The sequence below is a fragment of the Eulemur rufifrons genome, chromosome 8, assembly GCF_041146395.1.
Source record: "Eulemur rufifrons isolate Redbay chromosome 8, OSU_ERuf_1, whole genome shotgun sequence".
NCBI lineage: Eukaryota > Metazoa > Chordata > Mammalia > Primates > Lemuridae > Eulemur > Eulemur rufifrons.
The window spans coordinates 68,783,526-68,799,306 of record NC_090990.1 but is presented as its reverse complement, the minus strand read 5'-3'; positions in this window follow the sequence as shown (position 1 = coordinate 68,799,306).

Genomic DNA, 15,781 nt, shown 5'->3' with positions numbered 1-15,781 from the left:
GGGCTGAATGTTCATGTAGTGACATGAAAGCCAAGATGCAAAAACAGTCAAGGAAAACAGCCTCCCACGCTCTTACAGAGTCAAGTCAGGTGTCTAAAACCAAAGTTATTTGGGGAACCAATAACTCGCTAATTTGGCCGGAACACCCTCTGTGTGTCCTCAGCAGCAGTGTGAGGAAGAAATGCCAGCATGTCCTCAGGCTCTGTACCCTTCTCACAAACCAGGACTCCTCCTGCAGAGCGTATTTTAATCAAGGCCAAATTCTGAAGGTGAGATACAGGCAACAGCCAGGTCTCCCCGCCAACAGCAGCGGTTAGGACTCCCCACGCTCTTAACAACTTCTCCGAGACATTTGACTGTTGACCTACAACAGCATCACTTTTCTATGCCAAAGCAAAGAGCCTTGCTTATGTAGAACAGCCTGGCAGTTTGGTAGCTTGCCAGAGGCTCCTGTCTCTCCTCGGCGAGGTCACTAGAATCATTTCCCTCCTGGAATACAGTCGATTGAAATGCAGGTCCGGCAGAAATTAGGGGCCAGCGAGTCAAACATGGAGGAACGAGGGCCACCTCAAATGGTCTTTGGCCTGAAAGGTTTTCTCTAAGTGAAAAGAAGGAAATTGAATGTGGGAACAAAATGATCTTTTAATGCTTCATAACTCAAATTCTCTGACTTACCTCAAAACGAGGGAAATGGTATAAAAGACCGACACCGTTTTTTACCCACTGCATTCGAGTTTGAAAGGTGCTCCTCAAACATTAATGATCTGGCCTCTGTGCCCAAATAAATGTCATGATTTACAGCTCACGCTTACGGTTGCAATGCTAATCATGCTTCCCTACTCCAGCCTTCTAAGTCTTGTCCCGTTCAACTATTGAAATAGTGCACTAGATTAAAGCACCTAGAAAAGATAGTTTGGTTTGGTTTGGTTTGGTTTGGTTTGTTTTGTTTTGTTTTGTTTTAAGTAGTACTGAATGGGCAGAGTCAGTCCCATTTAGAATTCCCAAGTGGGCAAATGTCTGTGGCCCCTCCCCTATTGCTCTGTACCCCACCCCCACCCCACACCTCCTTGGCGAGGCCCCTCCATCCCCACTAATGAACTTCCAAGGTTCTTCTACCTCCGCTAATCTCTCTCAACCATTGCAAAATGAAGTTGATACCTACCTTAGGATACCTGCCTTCATGAATTAGTTTTGTGTTTTGCACAGACCAAGAGAATTTCCATTTTAAGAGAAGGAAATAGAGCCAAAGGAATGAAATGTTACAGATGGAATGTCACACACCATGGCACCTGGATAAAATATAATCTGGGGCAGGGGAGTATATACTCAGCATTCCCAAAGTAGACGAACCAGTCAAGTCAGTACCTATAAGGCAGATTCCATTAATTTAAGGACCAGGCACTGCCCTCCCTGCCCTTGCCCGCCCCCCCCCCCAACACACACCTTCCCACTGTGATGTTTTAGGCATAGTATAGAACTGTTCTGACTACCTACTCAGAACCTGAAACTAAACTAACAGAGTCTAGCTGCCCTGCTTATTCTCAAGACCCTATTGCCTCCCCATGTCCCCAGAAAGAAAGGAACAGTGGTTTAAAAAACATTCCAGAAATGGATAAAAAGCATGTTAGAGTTTCCTCGAAACATCTAAGTTAAAGGGGTACAGTTCACTGTTTTTATAACGATTTTAATTACTCTGGCTAGCCCAAAACCGTTTCAGCCTGAAGCCTACGATGCCTCCTTGCCAGTGAGGTCTCTTGCAGTCGCTCATACTTGAGCCTATAGAGGTGGGAGTGGAGATAGAGAAGACTTGTTTCATTTGAGATTGTGAAAATGATGGCTTTTATCAAGTTCAATGTCATAAGTTTTCTTCTATGGGAAGGCAGAGCGTACTTTCCAGTGAGCAATAGTTCTTTATTATATAAAAATGGCTCCTAATTCTCAGCAGATAGAGCATTTGAGAAAACAGGGGTGTTCTCCCCAAGCACAAAGAATAATGTGATGGTCAATGTGATTGACTGTTGCAAGCTTCAGTAGCTCGTTGCAGAGTAATATCTTGAAACATGGGAGAGAAAAGTGTCTGCTGGCCAAGGGAGGCCACTGCTGGGGGAAGAAGCATAAACATCTCCAAAAGCTACCAGATCAACTGTCATTTTCAAAATTATCATTAAAAGCAGCAAGAAGAGAAAACTTAGGCCGTGTTAGCTGGCTTCACAAAACATCCTCCGAAAACAGGGGAAAAATTTCAATTTTCCATGAAGTTTGAAATCTATAATTGTCTGACATCATTTCCAGGCATGTAGAAAAAAATTCATTTTTCTTTTCATCTGGATTAGTGCATCTCCATCAGTGTGCACAGCAGAAGCACCTGGGGCGTTATGAGGGTTCGGGGGTCTTTTTTGTTTGCTTGTTTGTTTGTTTTCAAAATATGTGGTCGTACCCCACCATAAATCTATACTGAAATCAAATTGCATCGTTTATGTCAAGTAAATGTATACATTAAAAAATTGCCCAAGTAAATTCTGAGGTTGACCCCTGATTCAGTGATACTAATACAAACACTTTAACTTACCTTTGAATGTTGGGATGACCAGTCTTCATGTTTGAAACCCACAACTTCTTACCTTGGTCCATGAGGACATGAAAGGAGAGAGAGCGTAAATGCTGAGGACAACCTTGACAAAAATGAATGCAGGATTAAGGGATTTAGGATACAAAATAAAAGAAGCAAAGAACTCTGTCTTCCTTGTCTTCTTAACGCTACTCTTGTCTTGGCTCTCAGTGGTGGTCAGAGGCCCGTCATCCTGCGCCTACTCTCTAAAGGATGACTTTATCCCTCCGCCCTCTCTTTTCTCCCCTTGAATACCAGACTAGATGGTCTCTCCTGCTTCCTTCGATTCAACCCCCTGTGCATTTAACTCCTGGATTAGTCTGCTGGGGAAGCCATGGCAAAGTCCCATAGAACTGCAGACTCACTGGGTGTCTTAAACAACATAAGTGTATTTTCTCACGGTTCTGGAGGCTAGAAAGTCCAAGATCAAGGTGTCTGCAGGTTTGGTTTCTTCTAAAGCCTATCTCCCTGGCTTGTGGATGGCCACTTTCTCACTGTGTCCTCATGGGACCTTTCCTCTGTGCTGGCACTCCTAGTATCACTTCTTCTTCTTATGAGGACAACAGTCCTGTAGAATTGGGGCCCACCCTAATAATGTCATCTTAACTTAGTATCTCTTTAAAGACCCTATCCCCCAATACAGTCACATTCTAAGGTACTGAGGGTTAGAACTTCAACATACGAATTTAGGGGGACACAATTTAACACACAACAACTCTGAGTTTTATAACTCTAATGCGACACGTTGATTGGCTCATATATTTGAAGAATTCTCACATGGAAAAGGGACAAGATATCTACATTGCAAAACAAGGACCAATGTGTAGGAGATAGAGGCTGCAGTGTTTTATCAAACCTGGGTTCTATGGGTGGTACCCAGGGGTGACTTGGGGTGTCCTTAGCGTCTCTCTCCATAATCTCTATATAATTCCAAATTGTGTCAAAATAAGCACACAAGCTAAGTAAAGACTTGGTGCTCGTTAGGCAAAGCAGCTTCAAGACAACACCCTTGATTCTCCTTCCTCTCCCGATTGTCACCCTAAACTCCTCTACCTAGGAATTTTGGATTTGCCAGATGCCCAGAAGGATGAAAGCTATGCAGTGTGATCATTGTCAAGTCCTGCTGAGCTGTGTGGGAGCCGGCATACGTAGAACCTCCTTGGTTTCTCGGGGTCTCCTCTGGTACATCTAGCTCAGATGAAATGGAGGCCTGCAAAGCCCACCCACTGCACCACCACTTCTACCAATTCACAGGAGAACGAGGGAAACAGCAAAAGACCAAATCTGGAAGATACCTCTATAGACCCTGAAGCCTTAAGTAAGAAACCGAGAGATTTGTGGGAACCTTTAGAATTTTGAGCTCTTCTTACACCCTACAAATTGCTCTCACTGAGGAAGTAGCAGGAGCAGCTCTCTCAGGTCATTATCACCTGCCCTGGACGACTGGACTCACCTGCTGCCTCTCCAGATCATGCCCGGTCAATTGTGTAGTTACGGCCACATGCAGCCTGAGGTTCTCCCCTGACAGCCAGACCCACCTGAATCAAGAAAAATACTTGAATCAGTGAGGGACAACTAATATCAGGTGCTATTTTAAGGCAAATTCTTGAATGCCTACACTATTTCTGTCTTTACCAAGAAGTATATTTGTAATCTGATCAGTAGAGTATATGCAGCACTCGCTTTCATAATATTTTTGTAGGAATCAATACAGTGTGACCAAACTGGTGTCAATAGGTTAGATTCTTATTTGTCATTATTGAGGGTTTTCATTTCTTCATTGAAAACTATTGGTTTACATCATGCCATTTGACTTCTGGTTCAAGTGCTTTCAAAGAAACTGATTTCTTAAAATGTATCCTTGAAAGCCTGACAGTCTAACAGTTGGGAAATCTAAGTCAGGACTGTATGGCAGACTGAAGATGGGTGAGATGGGAAGGGATGGGGGTGACAAAGGACAATAATATTACATGTACAAAAAGATGTTTGCCAACTCAAGCTAGAAGAGCAAATGGAACAACCATCAATAAAAAGTGGGAAAGCACATTTTGATTTAAACTTTAAAAAGTAGCCAAGTATCCCAATACCTTTTCCATTAGAAAAAAAAAATACAGAAGGCCGGGCGCGGTGGCTCACACCTGTAATCCCAGCACTCTGGGAGGCCGAGGCGGGTGGATCGTTTGAGCTTGGGAGTTCGAGACCAGCCTGAGCAAGAGCGAGACCCCATCTCTACTAAACATAGAAAGAAATTATACGGACAGCTAAAAATATATATAGAAAAATTAGCTGGGCATGGTGGCGCATGCCTGTAGTCCTAGCTACTCAGGAAGCTGAGGCAGGAGGATCGCTTGAGCCCAGGAGTTTGAGGTTGCTGTGAGCTAGGCTGACGCCACGGCACTCTAGCCTGGGCAACAGAGTGAGACTCTGTCTCAAAAAAAAAAAAAAAAAAAAAAAGATATATGAAAAAAAATACAGCTACTATTCAAAGGAAAAATAGGGAGGAGCACACATTAACAAAAGGAGTCCCATTTCAATTTCTAAGCCTCATAAACAATCATCCTCATCATCTTTCATTTGTGCAAGTTTTCACAGTCTTCAAAGTCACAAATGTTATTTATTCATCCAACAAACATTTATTGAGTTCCTCCTCTGCACCAAGCATTGTGCTAGACACGGGAGGTACAAATGAAAAGAAATAATGATTCATAGAAGCAATCAATCTCCTGCCCTAAACAAATTTAAGGAAGGGAAAAGTCTTTGCAAACATCAGAATGGGGCAATGCTTTTTTAACATGCATTTCCCCCCAGAATTCCAAAACCCTAGTAATGACAAAGGAGAAAAAAGCACTGCTTTCTCATTCATTAGACTCTATTGCTAATCATCAGAGAGCTTCGTGCAGTTTAAGGAGGCATCCCTCCTAAGCCTTTCTAAAAGTTTCTAGGGATGCCCTAAGACCTACAGACATCTCTATTTGCCATACTCCTGGACTGAAAGGGAGTAGTACCCTTTCTCCTTAATTGTAATAGGTTAGGAATTAGATTTACAAATACACCGTGAGTACATTAATTTGAAAAGCAATTAAGGACCACCTGTGATGTGTTATGCACCGTGACTGGAATTACAAGAGATGAGTAAGACCATGCCCCTGGCCACAAGTAGTTCAAGAGGGGAGAAATACATATAAAAAGCTAAGTAAAACAGAATGTAAAGCAAATGTTCTCCAATAGTGGGAAGGGCATGTCCTAGGGTAGACATCTACACCTAAATGTCCCTACCCTCTCACTCCTGTCCTTGCCATGCTACATGATGGGGTGAGCATCCAAAACCAACAGCTGCCCACCTTTAGGCACTATGTTCTGTTTGTATTTAAATTCTTCAAAATTCTAGAATGGGTTATGAAAGTATGTCTTCTGAGCCCTTTAGAAGACAAGCCATCCTAATTTCACTTAGAAAAGATATCATATCAGATTAATCTTCTTGTTTTGATAGGGAATATTGAATTAGGTGACTAGACAGATATAGTGAATCTTGACTTGAACAAGCATTCTGAGAAGGTCTCAAGATTTCCTGCTGGGCACGTTGAAAAATGATTTGTACTAAGTGATACCACACAAGATAAATTCTTGATGTTTAAACTACAGTGTCCTAAGGGTGCTGGTGAGACTTGAGGAAAGTTTCTAAAGACATTCCTTAACTTGTGCCCTTGGCTCTGTATTATCCAAACGTGTCACACAATAATTTAGATGAAGTTGTAGAAATCACGCTTTATCAAAACTCCAGTGAATTAAAAGAAATCTCACAACACGGTAAATAACTGGCACTGGTCTATGATAAATATGTTTTTGAAAGTTTCTAGAATGAATGAATGAATAAATAGTTTACACGGGTTTGAAAGAGGAGCTTACACTAAGTAGATCACAGGTAGCAGGATAAAGTTGAGGTCCTGCAGAAGGAGAGATTTTTCTGAGCAGTTTGAGTGAGGTAGTCATTCCCTACCCCTGTAGAAAAAAAAAAAAAAGTAAAACATAAACAGAACAACTTAATATTCTAATCTTCGATCACATCAATAGAAGCATAAAACCTAATATGAAGGCGATGATAATCTACCGTGCACTATCAGGCCACATCTGGAGAGTTTTGTTCAATTCTGGATGCTACATACTGAACTGACTTAAGGAAAAATAGAACAGTGAATAGGCTAAACATCGCATCACGTGAGAAATAATTTATTATGTGCGATTATCATCATAATCATAAAAAGAACTAAGTGCCAAGTGCCTTACATGCATTTTCTCATTTGGTTCTCACATTTTGCCCGTGAGGCAAGTACTATTATTATCCCCATTTCATAAATAAGAAAATAAAGGCTGAGGGCAGCCGGGCAACTTGCCCAGAGTCAGGGAGGCAGTAGGTGGGGCAGCCGTGAATCCCAACACGGCTTCTCTGGCTCTGGAGCCCACATTCTCAAGAAGAGGAGATGAATATTAGAAAGATTGTCACATGGAAACAGGATTGGGGCACACTCATACTGGCTTTAAGAGGGAGCATTAGAACCAAAGAATGGAAGTTACTAGGAAAATTGGCTCATTATATGAAAAAATGTATAATAATTCTTTTAGATGCCTCACACAGATCCCCTCCCAGGCTTTTCCACCCCATTTCAAATCAAATCGGCTATTGCCTTGAATGAGGGCAATTATATTAATTGCAAAGAGTTTTCTGTTTTCTGTCTACCAAGGCAGATTTTTAAGGTGGTGTCTTTCTGTTGGTCACATGTCTACGTCTCTCTTCATTTCTGTTCCTATTAACTACTGCACAGATCTGAGCAATGCAAGTATTAAAGATGTTTAACTTTGACTTTACAAAATATATCAGCTGTAGCTGCCCTTGAAAGCCAGGAATTGCTCCTTCCCTCCATGCCACCTTGAAACCAGGATGGGAGATTTACAAGTCACCCCACGTTTTGAAAAGAAGCGATCCATTCCAAGTTGCAATCTACTTGAAATAATCTCCCCAATTACATGGAAGTAATTTACTCTATATTTACTTTCTGCTTTGGACTATCAAATATCTCTTCCTCTTACCCCCAGGGGCAGCAGCTGGGATTAAAATTTCCACTACCTGTCTTGCTGGGGTTGTATTATTTAACTCTTTCATGCCCACATAGGAGCAGGTAAAGTTTGCATGAAACGATGACTCAAGTCCCAGCTGGCCCTAAGATGTATTATTGCTATCTTAACCTTATTTATTTTACATCTAACCTGTTTCCAAAACTGTTTATTATTTTTAGTAAAAATTATTTCCACAGCACTGAGGCTGGCTTATAAAAAATTAAGCAGTGGAAAGTAAAATATTTAAGTAATGAGTTGACCCATGCAATGCCAAACAAAAGAATGAAGGTATTGTTTTCTACAGGTCCAGGCAAAATTCAAGTGGTGCTGAACCCAAAGCCCTCCTCAGTTCGGTCAAGTCTCACCTTCTGCCCTACCAACGGACGTAGCCAGAGCACTTTTTGTCTCTAATTCCTTCTCCTGGATGTAGCTCTTTAAATGTCAGAGCTTCCTCCTGTCCGACCTCTTACGGAGAAGAAGAAAAGTGTTTTGAAAATAAATCTTGGGGTCTCACATCCCAGAATCATGGGTGAGCTTGACTTGCTTTTGTTTTTAATAATAAACTACTAGGCCAGGTGCTCATGCCCATAATCCTAGCACATTGGAAGGCTCAGGTGCGAGAATCAATGGAGGCCAGGAGTTTGAGACCAGCCTCAGCAAGAGCTACTGGGGAGGCTGAGGCAGGAGGATCACCCCCAGGAATTTGAAGTTGCAGTGAGCTATGGTGACGCCACTGCACTCTAGACGGGGTGACAGATCCTGTCTCAAAAAAAGAAAAAGAGACTATAGAGCTGTTTTAAGTTTACAAAAAGTTGGGCAGAAAGCACAGAGTTCCCATATACCCCTTTCGCACCTCACCCCCACTCCCACAGCTTCCCCTGTTGTTAACATCTTGGCATTAAGCATGACTTTTTTTTCCTTTTTTGAGATGGAGTTTTGGAATATTGCCCAGGCTGTCCTTGAGCTCATGGGTTTGAGCTATCCTCCCACCTCAGCCTTCTGAGTAGCTGGAACTACAGGAATCGTACCTGGCTGAGCATGACTTTTTGACAGGGCAGGCCAGGTTTGCTATGCTTAAGTTCCCTGATCTTAAGATGACAAAGAAAGTGGTCAGGCCCATCCCTGGTCCCAATGGGACTCACTCAATCCTGAGGCCATAACCAGCTGCCAGGAGCAGGCCATTCCCCTGCTAAGAAGTTGCTGCCACATCAACAGGAACCTGGCCGAGAGGCAACGTCCCCTAAAAACAGGCCAGACAGGGGAGCAGGCAGGGAGCAAGAGGCAGGAATGGGCTCTGGCAAGAGCCCGAGGACAGCAAGTTTCAACAGGGTACTTTGAGAGACATTGTTGGCTACATTATTTCATTTAATTACAGTGGGATAATCCTTACATGGGTAAACTATTTATTAAAAACAAGGCCGTGCAGGAATCCTACAAATGTCACGGTGCTGTTGTCGGTGAGAGTTGCCCCCACAAATCGCTCTGTTGGGGTGTGCTGTGCCAGGAAGAGCCTCTTCCTGGTGCCCTTTTTCTGCACCAGCTTTTAATTGCCAATGAATTAAACTTTCCGAGGAGATAAGAGTAATGTTGCACACAGACTGCATGACTAACAAGGACGATATAAATAAAATCATTCCAAGCTTTATCTGCGGGAGGACAACAGTGCCTGTGTTCAAGTGAAGCCTTGGATGGCCCCCACATGAGATTAGGTTGTTATTGCGGAAGCCGAGGCTTACACACTGCTAAAAGCCCGAGCTAATAAGTTCACTTAAGACATTAGGCCTAATTATGCTATTTGTCAGTAGGGGAACCTGTTCCCCAAACCTTAAACCATTCAGTGCACCAGTGTGGGTCTGAGATCTACAAATATGCCAAGCGGACTCTGTAGGATTCTGAGTTAACTGTGCTCCGTGATGTTTATGAAAATGGGCAAGATCCAGTCCTGGTGCATTCTGTACCTCCAGGATGATGTGTATTTCTACTTGGTCCTGGAGCTATCATAATAAGTAAATATGAGGGGAAATGTTTGTGCTTTTATTTTGGAAACTTACCATGAAAATCTGCAAGAATCTCCTATAAAATACAGAGTTCTCTGTCCAGCAAGTTGTTCGGGGGAACGGGGGAAAAGGGTGTTTATTTATGGGCTGTTTCAAGTTCAAAAAAAAAAAAAAAAAATGCCTTCATGACCAGGAGAAATGACTGATGTCTAGAGTTCTGAGTCATGGTTTGAGTTTGGCTGTGGGAGAGCAGAGTATCCTGTGGTTGATGTTTCTTGTCTATAAGTGGGTGTGGTGAGCTGTGAACGATATCCTTGTTGTGGCTGTATGTTGAGTGCAAGAGTCCTTTGGTGATGTAAGATCACCTAGAATGGCTACAAATGTAAAATGGCTAGATGTGTGTGTGTGTGTGTGCAGGGAAAGAACGTCAAGTCAACCAGGATAGAAATCAGACGCATGGTAGACCATCAGGATACCTTTGTCTGGGCATCACTCACCATCAGTCAAGAGGCTTCAAAAATTAATTTAATTTGATTAATGGGAGATTGAAATCCCATACTAAGGCCTTAGGAAATTTCATGGTGAATTAAATGAAGTGGATCATTTCATACCTCAAACTTTTCCTGTGGCTTCCAGACAGAATCCATAATCTCAGGGAGTTTATGAGGCAATCATTCACCCCACGACACATCTGGACTCTGATTCCATCAGGTAGATGCTTGAGTCTAGCCAGCCCTTCACATTCATACTCCCAGCCTCTTTCTGTATATTTTCCAAATACTTTAAGTCACCCTGAATGCCCCTCTTATCACTTAACACTCAACATAATCATTTAAGCTCATTGTAAAAATCTTCAACTTGTCTAGAAATGAGCTCATTAGTTCCTAAAACAATATCCTTTTCCCTGCACCTCACATTTCTTCCTATAGGGCTCCCCTTGTCCCTTCTCCCTTACATCAGACTTCTAACCAAAGCCTATTGTGGCTCCAGGCTCTAACTTCCCGTTCTTCATTCTTCCGTATTCTCACTTTCACTGGTGCATGCTCACATCACCTCAGTTTTCCTAGTCTTTCATCATTCTAATCCATTCATAAATACTCTTTTTATCTTATTTACATACTCAATCAAGAACTTTTTACTGCCCTATCTGGCTCAGCATCTTTCCTCTGTGTCAGTCTGGCTCCCATTTTTCCCCTAAGTCTATCATCTGCTATTGAATATTTCATCAGTGTCCATTGTTCCATCCATCCATTTCGCAACTGCTCACTGATCACGGAGTGGGCACCACGCACTGCTTTAAGTACTGGGAATAAAAAGACAAATAGGATGCAGTCCTTGTTCTCACAGGGTTCACAGGGGAAGACAGACACGCATGTGTGGTGTGTGGTTAATCGCCACGGTGTGGTAAAGGCAGCAGTATGAGAGGAGAACAGAGGACGGACCCGGGGCAGGGCTGCAAGGAGGCAATCAGGGCGGTCAGCTCCTCTGTCATGTCCCAGCCAGGCCAGTCTCCCTCAGCAACACCAGCGTCGTGCCCTGGCTCATGTCTTCCCATGCTTCAGACCTTTCTATCCGAATCTTAGCTATTTTGCAAAATCATATTCTCTCAGGTTTCAGTAATCATCTCCTGACCATACTTGCCTCTACTTTTGGGAGCTTTTAGACTTCCCATTCATAGCACCCAATTTAGGAATTGTATGATATTCTCAAGTAGATTGCAACTTCTGATTCCAGGGAGATGACTGTGTCTCAATATTTCTTTTGTATCCCTGGCAGTGTGCTGCTGGGAACACAGGAGGGACTCAATGAAACATATCAGATGGCGAAGTGATAACCTGGATTTCCCTGACCTCTTCTCCCTTTTGTCAACATGATTAATACCACATCTACACATAGTAGGCACTTAATAAAAGGAAGACAGTGTGAGATATAAGAATATAAGAAAGAATGAGGACTTTGAAGTCAAACAGATCCAAGTTCAAATCCCAATTCAATTACCCTGGCTGTTTGGACTTGGGGAACTTTAACTTTCCCTAACCTCAGGTTCCTTAAATGCAAAATGAGGACTAAAAAGACAAACTTTATTTCCATTTAGGGGATGATTAAATGAGTCTGTGTATGTAAAATGCCTAGCACAGTGCTTGGCACATATTAGGGGACCAAAACATGCTAGATCCTGTCCCTCCCTCTATTTTTCCTCCTCTCTCCACCCCCACCCCTTCATGCCAGGAATAATTTGGCAAGAAGCAATAGAGACATTAAAAACTTCAACACCTGCGTGCTTTTGGTTGCAAAACAGCACTTAAGCTTTTCTCAAGCACCCAACATAAAGCCTAGTGAGGACCTAGATTGTGTTTATCACACCCAGCTTGTCACAGGGAAAATACTGGCTCATGTATTATTTACTCTTAGTATATGGGCATAAATGTAACAAAAACTCTGTGATCTTTGAGTTCTACAGCTCTCAAAAACATATGACACTCTACATTTTTGACTGCCCTTCATTCAGTCAACTTGAATGTAAGGAAAATCCCTGTACATTCTTCTACCCACAGAAAGGGTTAAACATTCCTACTACAAAAGGACTCAGTGTTCTAACTCTAAATGTCATGGGAACACGGCCTGCAATAGCTGAGGGCCATTGCATTATACAATTACCTATTTACTGGAGACAGTATATTTAATAACTAATCATCTAATCTAATAATACTGAAGAATATCAGACGCAAAGGTCAAGTGTTTAAGATTAGGGGGAAAGCAGCCTTAAAAGTACATTTAAAAGAGCCTCACAGATCAACAAGTCAGCCTCAGAGCCTGCCATGCCACAATGGCTTCCAGGCCAGTAAGGGGCTCAAAAATGTCACCACCATTCAAACTCAGAATATTTATTATATCCACTCTATTCATATGAGTTTTATTCCATGACATCTCTTAGTTAGCAATTTCAGAAGATTATTTTACCTTGTATAATGGCAGATTAGTTCTATGAAGAAAAATGTTACACTTCAAGCTTTTCGATGTATTCTTGAGAGCTCTTGCCCAAAATGTTATTTTTCCCTCAGGACTTTCTTGTGTTAACAAGTTCTGTTTGCTCCCATTTGTGGTTCACTCTTTTGGACCTTTTGCTCAGAAACCAAAGAGACAAGATAGTCCTCAAGATATTTGTGGCACAAATTCTGCATTTTTCAAATACCTAAAAACCTCATAATGAAAAGCCACCCTTTCTTTCTCTCTTTGGAAGGCTTGCGTGGACACTCTTCCTCATTCTTTCACAGAGGAACTTGTCACAGTTCAGATTCCCTAGATGAATCCCTTAAAGAATCACCATGTAGTGCTGACTCTCCAATATGTGCACTTGGCCAGCAAGACATTTATTTTTATTGCAAGTATTTCAGTCCTTTTCCTTGATGTTTTCATAAGTTGCTCACTTAGTCCCCTGACAGCTTCCAATCTTGATACTTTGCTCACAATTTCTCAGAGTAGAACATTTTTGGAGAAAGATCTAGATATTCCCACTTTTTCTATGGAAAACAAAACATAAAAACCTTATAACTGTCAGGACAGAATGGGTTATGCTGTGGTAACAAATTAACCCTGAAATCCCAGTGGATTATCAAAACAAAGGCTTAATTTTTTGTTCCAATATATGCTCATAACAAGTTTGTGAGATCCCCTGCTCGTATGGCTACTCAGACACCCAGGCTGCAGCTCCACATGGTTCCTCAGAGACCAAGGTTGAAGGTGATTACTCATCTGCTCTGCTCGTGTCCCCACGCCAGAAAGGAAAGAAGACAAGGGGGAGCCCACCAGTGCTCTTCTATGCTGAGACCCAGAATGAGCATCATCCCCCTTCCGAGTACAGCCCATTAGCTAGGACTAACCACAAACCGCCCTAAGCACCAGGAAGCATGGCCTTCTCTGTGGGCAGAAATAGGAGATAAGAACCAAAACAGAATTAAAATATTAATACTTACTGCATACTTTAGTCAAGATGAATGCAAATTGCTATTCTGCTGTTCATTCCTGATTTTTTTTCAATATTTTAAGATTTCTATCAAGCTTTTACATTGTAGGTAATAAAAGAATTTCCAAGAAGAAAGGTTGATACTAACTTTAAAATGTGAGATCAAATTACCACTTGGTTCCCATCAAATTTCCTAACAAATCCCAAGTTCCTGAGTGAATGTTTGGACTCTTTAGTTTGCTTATTTCCATTAGCTCCCTTGGCTTGTTTCTCTTTGTTCAGAAGATAAATTCCTATTCAAAATAATGTCTAGCCCAGTGCCTGACATATCTGTAAATGTTAAGTATATATGCCAATGCTTAGAAATAACAAATAAATGTGTGTGAGATTAGAAGCATCTATACCTAGAATATTTATATGAATTTCTAGACTTATTCTTAATGCTACAGTAACAAAATCCAAAATCAGTGTGTCTCACGTATTGCATATGATAACTAATGCCAAGGGCAGTACTGATTGCAGTAAAAGAATAATTAAGAAAAAGAACAGAAACTTCTCTGTTTTCCTCCAATTTTGAATCTGTCCCCATTTTCCTCCCCATTTGCACAGATTCTTATGATAAAGTTCTCATTCCTCAAGGAGCCAATGTTACTCCAACCTTACACCAGGGGATACAACTCTGCTATCTTCATTGCCTGTCTGAAGGGGAGGAAGTCACCAATCCTCCTTGGAACATGAGGCCTTGTGGAAAATAATTGTAAATGGAGAGCATCTCTTAGCAGAAAAAAATGCTGACCAGAACTGTGCAATGAGATTCCTCCATCTTGGAAGAGCCTGACTTAAAACTCAGCCATTCTCTGCTACTTATATAAGAAAAAAGTCATGTCAAAAAGAAGTCAAAATGAGGCAATATTCTCCATTGCCAGAATGGCTGGAGGCCCTCCAATTAAACTTTTCCTTAGGCATGAAAATAAGTATCCTGAGTACTACTTTGTGGCAGGCAGTGTGCTAAGCACATTATATGTATTACAGTTCTCCAAAGTGGAGGTTACGCACCCAGGATTTGAGCATAATGAATAGAAAATATTAAAATATTTATTCCTCTTTATTTGGTAATCTCATTATTTAATTTCCATTTTTGTATATTTTATTATTTACATAATGCTGTATACAGTACAATGGTACCTATAGAAAATAAATATATACTCACACACACATATATTGAGAATATACAAATGGCAGTTTGCTCAGTTTTTTTAACTGGTGAGACAGGATCATCATCATTGTTATTATTATTCTGGTTTACAGAAGAGGAAACTGAGGCTTAAAGAGGTTAAAATGACTTGCTCAAAGTGTCAAAGCTAGTAAACGGCAGAGTTGGAATTCAAAGTGTCTAATTCCAAAGTCTATATGGTCTGGCGTGATCATTAAAGGAATTCCTAGTGTTCAAAGACTAGTGCTTGAAAACCAAGCTCATTTGTGCCTGCAGAAATGCCAACTTCTGGGGTAGAAGAAACTCCATACTTTGATCATCTTCCACACTGAATTAGGAGGAAAAGCAGAAGAAAAGAAACTGAGGGTACCAATGCCAGATAGTCGCTAGGTAGTAAATGCAAAAGAATATAAAGAAAGTAAAAAATCAAAGGGAAATACCACAATGTTTGATTGACATCCTCTTCCTCACCCAGCCTCTTAACGTCTTTCTATGGAAATTGTATTTCTGGCACCAGCGGTCCATTGTTTGAACATGCAGTAACAGATAGATCCAGATCCTAGGGCCGGGGAGTTCAGAGACAATCTACATGGATTCAGACACTTAGAGCTTCATCTTGTGCTGACTGAGCACTGAGGGGTGTGTATCCTCATGTGGTCCCTAAGAGCTACACCCACAAGAGAAACATTTTACATTGTTCAAAATACTTGGAGTTATGGTTATCTTCAATTTCCTTAACCAGTAATGAGTGATCCTTGTGTTATACCAAAGAGCACTAGACTCTCTGTAGGACATTCATTATAGAAGGCTTTGAAGCTTAGGAAGAAGTTCAGAGTTTAGGGGAAAATTTTAAAACAACTCTGCATTAGACACATTAAAAAAAAATA